The sequence below is a fragment of the Colossoma macropomum genome, unplaced genomic scaffold, assembly GCF_904425465.1.
Source record: "Colossoma macropomum unplaced genomic scaffold, Colossoma_macropomum, whole genome shotgun sequence".
Taxonomy (NCBI): Eukaryota; Metazoa; Chordata; class Actinopteri; order Characiformes; family Serrasalmidae; genus Colossoma; species Colossoma macropomum.
The window spans coordinates 3,805,721-3,812,970 of record NW_023494799.1 but is presented as its reverse complement, the minus strand read 5'-3'; positions in this window follow the sequence as shown (position 1 = coordinate 3,812,970).

The following is a 7,250-nucleotide window of genomic DNA, read 5'->3' as shown; positions in this document are numbered from 1 at the left end:
CAGCAGTACGGAATTTTACTCAGGCCACATTGCAGGACTCCTAAACTCCACCATGCAGGTGCAAAGCCAGTGTGGGGGGAGGAGGAGACCTGCCTGTACTTCTAAAACATTATTATTACTGTTTTCCCCTCATTATCAATATTATTGCAATTATACAGATTAATATATTGAAATAGTAGAATTTGATATAAATTAAACCACCGTTAAATATTTTTAAATCAGTGTTTTTTTCACATGCTGCTTTTTTAAGACCGCTGTATGTTTTTACCCAAAACAAACCATCCACTTTAAAATGAAGGAGCAGGTGGTGCAGCAGTAGAGCGGTACAGCAGTAGAGCAGTACAGCAGAGAACAGTACAGCAGTAGAACAGTACAGCAGTAGAGCGGTAAACTCTTCTGCCTTCTACTCTATTGAATGTGGACGAGCTGTGTGGACTGTTTTCCAGAGATGTATCAGCTACAAGCATACCTCTCAACCAGTTTATGTATTTTTATTTATAGCATATCAAAGTATTAAAAATATTAAATTTGAGGTTCAGTTGTCCGGTACTTTCGTTGTGGCTTTTCTAGTGCTGTCTTCTTAAAACACAGACTTATTTCTAACTTAGACTCACTGTTTACATTTCTTTGACTGAACCTCAGTGCTCATCAGTACAGCTTTGTTGTTGTAGATAAAGTTACGTTCACAGTCCTGCTGAGATTATAAACGCACATTAATGAAAGGTGATTCGCTAAAGAGTGCGTTAATTATGACGGCCGCTAGAGGGAGCTGTTTAACCAATAATATACATTGACCGGCCACTTCACCTACCTTGTTTCTACACTCATTGTCGATGTATCAGCTCCTCTGACCACATAGGAGCACTTTGTAGTCCTGCAATTACAGACTGTTGTTTCTCTGCATACTTTGTTACCCTGTTCTTTAATGGTCAGGACCCCCACAGAGCAGGTATTATTTGGGTAGTGGATCATTCTCAGTACTGACGTGGTGGTGGTGTGTTAGTGTGTGTTGCGCTGGTGCGAGTGGATCAGACACAGCAGTGCTGCTGGAGTTTTTAACACTGTGTCCACTCACTGTCCACTCTATTAGACCTTCCTACCTTGTCAGTCCACCTTGTAGATGTAAAGTCAGAGACGATAGCTCATCTGCTGCTGCACAGTTTGTGTTGGTCATCCTCTAGTCCTTCACCAGTGGTCACAGAACGCTGTCGGCTGGACGTTTTTGGTTCTCAGTCCAGCAGTGACACTCAGGTGTTTAAAACTCCAGCAGCACTGCTGTGTCTGATCCACTCGTACCAGCACAACACACATTAACACACCACCACCACGTCAGTGTCACTGCAGTGCTGAGAATGACCCACCACCCAAATAATACCTGCTCTGTGGGGGTCCTGACCATTGAAGAACAGGGTAACAGAGTATGCAGAGAAACAGATGGACTACAGTCTGTAACTGTAGAACTACAGAGTGAAACTATATGGTCAGTGGAGCTGATAAAAAGACATGTAACACAACATAAACTTGATTTTTTTTTTGGAATTTTATGGTTTTCTACCAAATCCCACCACTAGTCGTAAATATTTCACCAAACAGTTAGTTGTCTAATCATGCTTTAATACTGAACCACCACCCGACAGTGTTATATCAGATATATACGTTCACTGACTGTTCTTAGAGTAACTCAAGCACATTAGAACTATTGGTGTCCGCAATCCGGTGGGATGCACCTCCTCAGCTCTAACTTCTTCACTTAAGGTAAATAGTATCACTAGTGATTAAATGCTGTAAAGTACACATTCACAGCAATGGATTCATTCTGTTTGTCGGTCCGGCAGTTAATGGGAAGATAAGTGGATGGATAAACATCTGCTTCCTTACTGGCAGAGAGGGATCTCTCTAATATAAGTCAATCAGTCTGAGACATTAACCAAGCAAAAAGCATACAGAGCAAAATCCATCATTTAAAATTCATTAAAACATGCTCTGGGTGTGGCGGACCCTGCCAGCCACTAATGGACCCCGATGCGTTGTTTTGTGATCATTTCTTCAAGTTTTGAGTTTCTTCAAGCAGCAATACGAAAAAACAATTAAATACAAATAAATCAGTATGTAAGATGGTTCATCTGGAACCCCTGTGAATGTCTGTATCTGTGTAGTGCCTGTGTTATACAAAGGGGGAGCTAATTCAAGTGCGTTTGTCCACAAAAATAAGACTTTAAAGGGCCCATATCATGGAAAATTTAAGCAGTGTCCCTGTTCAGGTGCTGCATCCTTCAGAGGCTGCATTTGGAGGCCAATTGAATCACAGCAGCGTGACTTGGCTGTCCCATTTCGAAGGCTCCTTCATATGCAGCCGAGAAGTGTGTCCTTCTTTTCCATGGCAACGAAGGATCCACCCGATCCAGCCAACATATTCCGAGGTTCACTGGCGGAGATTCGAGAACATGGCGGCAGTGAACGGCAGCTGAGGAGACACTTTAAATGTAAGTAATGGGTTTAAACTGAGTCGAATAGCGAACGATACAAATGTTAAAAAAAAGCCAAAGTGGTCTGAAGCTAAACTTACGCTAACATTTCGTTTTAGGGAACAAAGAGCCGACAGAGAGAAGCACCTCTAGCTCTAATAAATGAAAAAATAAAAAAACTAAAATCAAAGTTTCTGGCTCCATCTTTAAAGAACTTTAAGGCTACGTTCACATTACCAAGCTGAAGTGGCACAAATCTGATTTTTTGCCCTAATGTGACTCAGATCTGATGTTTTCAGGGCTGTGTGGACACAAATCTGATCTTTTCATATCCGACCTGAGTCACTTTCATATGTGGTCCTAGATCGGATATGTATCCGATTTGTGGGCATGCGACCTTAATGTGACGCTCAGATCAGAGTTCATGTGAGCTGTGCCATCATTCAGCGTTACCATGGCAGCAGCGCCAAACAGAAGTTAAAGCCTGTAAACGGTGGAAAAGCAGCTCATCTCACCTTTTTCTCCTTCGTCTCGCTCTAATAATGAAGCTGAGAGCTGATCAGAGTTAATTATCTTCTCAGCGAAGCTCGTTCTGCTCGTTAGTTTGTGCTGATGATGAACGTGATTCATTCAAGTGACGTTACTGAGTAGGATGAGCTCATGTGGGTCATTTCAGAACTTGACCGGAGCAGCGTTTCATGATGCAGCAGTAAAGCTGGTAACAGCAGTGCTGTGATACTAACAGGAAATCCGCCGCAGAGCAGACCGTCTCATTCTAAGTTCAGCCTTTGTGGGTCTATGCAGCCTGTGAAGGACAAGCCTTCGTAGAACACATCCTTTGAAGGATGCAGCCCCTGAATTGGGACACAGCTTTAGTTTGCTTTTTTGAAAAAGAAAGATCTAACGTTGTTAATGTTTCAAAGCTTAACATTCACTCTGCAGTCCATACAGTCCGTATGTAGAACCTGACCTGCAAAAACAGCCAATTTTGAATTCACTGTTTATGTGATGTCACATTAACGAATACCCACCTATTCACCCTAAAGTAGTTTAGCCCCGCCCATTCACACTGAAGTTATGAGGAGTGTTTCTGCATGGACTGTTTTTTGAATGAAGTAGCCAATCAGAAGAAAGAACATATATTAGTCGGTTACACATCGTCGCTGTCCAAAGAAAAACAAGTATCTCCAAAATGATAACTTTACAAGAGGGTTCAAAAACTTTTACTTTCAATGAAAGTTAATGTAAATATATTTTATTTTGGAGCATTTCTTTTGGTCCAATCATCATGAAATTTTAACACAGTGTAAAGGATAGCTGCTGAGCTCGAAATATGCAGAAACCTAAAAATCACAAAAAATGGAGATGCTTGGTTTTTTTGGACAGCGACAATACATCAGCCTTAAAGGTGCAGTAACAAAAACAGGCAGTTGAATTCTAAGGGATCAAAAGAAGTTGAAAAATGGTCACGTAAAAATTAATTAGGGCAATTTTTGGTACATAAAAAGAAAGATGTAGGACAAGGGCCCTTTAAGAGATCACTCAGCACTGGAGATATGATTGAGTTCTGAGCTCATTAACTGAAGACGGTGACTCTGCAAGTCCTCACAACTACAGCAATACAAGCTGACAAATGTTTTTCTTATTTCATTTTATGCAGTAATTAGTTGGTCTCAGGATGAACAGTGGGGACCCCTCCATGGGGATCCTGACTGCTGATGAAGGTAAAGGGGGTGATAAATATTATAGAGAAACAGATGGACCATAGTCTGTGATGGTAGAATTACAAAGGTCACCTATATGGTCAGTGGAGCTGATAGCATGAGTGCAGATACAAGGTAGGTGTACATTTCATGTGGGGACCCACATGGAGAGGTGCTGTTCTTCCTGAGATCCACTAAATGTAGAAAAAAATGAGATTCTATAAAAATGAAGAGCACATATCAGCACAATGCAACTGATATATTTTTGTTTATGATATCTATGGTACATTTTTGATGAATCTGAGCATAAAAACGTGAAAAAATTCATATATGGGATATGGAGTTCTCTCATTGTTTACACTGTTTTGTTTAAAAAATGGTTCTTCAAGAGCTCTTTAGAAAAAAAAATGATTCTATATAGAACCATGAACACTCAGACTTTTGCATGATTAAAATCTTCATGAAAGGGTTCTTTAGATTGCAGAGTGCTATAGATCAAAAGGGTTCTATATAGCACCAAAAAAGCATTCTGCTATTGTTATGATGGTATTTTCAAAAAAGGTTCCATATAGAACCACATACAACACATTCTCCATCAATCTGAAGCACCATTTCATGATGCAAAGAACCTTCAATCCTGCAAAGGGTTCTTTGAGTGTTCATTGTTCTATATAAAACCATTTTCTTCACTCAAGAGCCTTTAGTTCTTTCCATCATTTTTAAGAGTGAAGAATCCTTTTTGGTGCTGTATAGAACCATTTTCAAAAAGGTTCTATGTAGAACCATATACAACACATTGTCCATTTGACCAAACAAAACCTCGTATCTCCAAAATGGTAACTTTACAGGAGAAGGAAGAAACATACTTTACTTTTAATGTAAGTCAATGGAACCGGATGTCTTTCTAAGTCGGTTTGGCTCATTTCTGTTGGTCCGTTCATCATGAAATTTACAGACAATGTAAAGGACAACAGGCATTTTCAAATGATGTCAAAAACTGAAAAATATAAAAAATATATTCTTTACTGGACAACGCTTAAAGCGGCGTCTTTTTTAAGAGTGTCGTCTAGGGGCCTTAGTGAACTTTAGCCCCCCGTTAGCTTGTGCCCTGCTCTCCCCTCCCTAATAAAGCGTCCAGTGAGCACATACACGCTCAGTAGATGATAGAGAGTCAAACATTCTGCTATAGGCTGGGATAATCAGTGTGTTTTGTATGCTGATGATGTTAGAATGGTCAGTTTAATAAGCCAGTTAGCTTGTGTTGCCGTACACACTGAGAGCTAATGGAAGGTCCAGGAGGAGCCAGATTTTCCATTAAGCTGCACTAATGTGCTCAGGAGAGCCTCGCTTTGCTCATCCCTTCATATCTCATTTTAGAAATACTCCATCATCATGACAGTGTCATGTGATTGCAAACAAGATCTCAACCCATCATTCCGTTTTATACATTCACAAAATCAGAATCAGAATAATTTATGTTACGACATCATCTGCAGAGAAAACATTTAAATATGACAATTTTTCTGAAATTTCTACTAGTTTGCTGAGTTTAACACTGGAAAAAACAGATCATAAATTTTAAAATGTGCCATAACGGTTGTGCAAAAAATGTATATATATAGTATTTATTATATTATTATATAGCATATATGGGTCAGTCATGGGCTGGAGGTTGGGGAACCAGCCCGGTGACCAGAAGGTCGCCAGTTCGATCCCCTGAGCCAACAGTACGTGACTGAAGTGCCCTTGAGCAAGATACCTAACCCCCAACTGCTCCTCGGGTGCTGCGGATAGGGCTGCCCACCGCTCCGGGCAAGTGTGCTCACTGCCCCCTAATGTTTGTGTGTATGTGGTGTTAAATGCAGAGATGAAAATTTCCCCATTGTGGGACTAATAAGGGTCACGTAATCAAAATTAATTATTTAGTATTCATTTAGAAATTATTAGTTTATACATATATTTATTATATATTGCATAAATAAGAAAAATGTATTTATATACTATAAATTTATATATTAAATACATTTTTTAATATATTAAATTCAGCACATATGAACATTAATTAACAGACATGACAAGAAAGGCTGTGTCGCTCCTCACAGAGTGAGCTTTAACACAAAATAAAACAAAAATATATGAAAGGTTTCATTACAAGATGCTTTACACTGACAAAGAAATGTCAATGCTGTATTATGATTAACCCTCTGGGTCCATGAATGTGCCCGCGCATCAAATTCGATGTTTCTTGATGTCTCTGTATCTGTATCTTTGTGATGATCCAGCCCAGAAATACAGTTCAAACACTTCCTGAATCTGTAGAGTCGCCCTTTCCATTCCATCTTATCACGAGATCATACGAGACTCACATCCGGAGTTATGAGCCTATGAAGAGGGGCTGAGATACACATCATCTGCCTCTGTGTGGAACTGGTGGATTTGTGTGTTTGTCTACATTCTGTGTGAAACTGACCAAAGGAAATCACTAAGGACTGACCCAACAGGGTTTGGAAAGTAGTGATGAAGATAACACAGCATTTTGATACAAAACATATGAGTATCATGTTCTATGAAGAGCCTTTAAAGGAGAATTTAAGAAGATAGAAACAAATAGAGAAAATGACCTCAGACCCCAGAGGGGTAATAGCTCCTTTATTAGAGAAATAAAAAAATGTGTTTTCTTTTCTTCAGCTGTTATTCTTTCAAAAACTTTTATTCAAATTTGTTATAAAGCACTTTTCTATAATTAAACTCTTCAGACACAAAATAAATATCATTTGAAATGAAGAACATGCTTTAAATTTAGGAATGTGCTACAATTTATCATTAGCTTGAACAGGATTTTTACCGACATTCAGTAAAGCTTGTTCAACCTCACAACAGCTGCTAGGAAAGAATGCATTTGTGGGTGGAGCACTGATTGATTTCCCAGAAGAAAGAAAGGAAATACACCGCATCCAAAAGCACATACTGTACTAACAAGTGCACTGCTAATAGAGGTATGTTAGTATGCAGCTTTGGGTGCAGGGGAAGAGGGATGTGCTCATCCTATGAATGCTGAACCCAAGCCGTGCTTCTTGTCTCT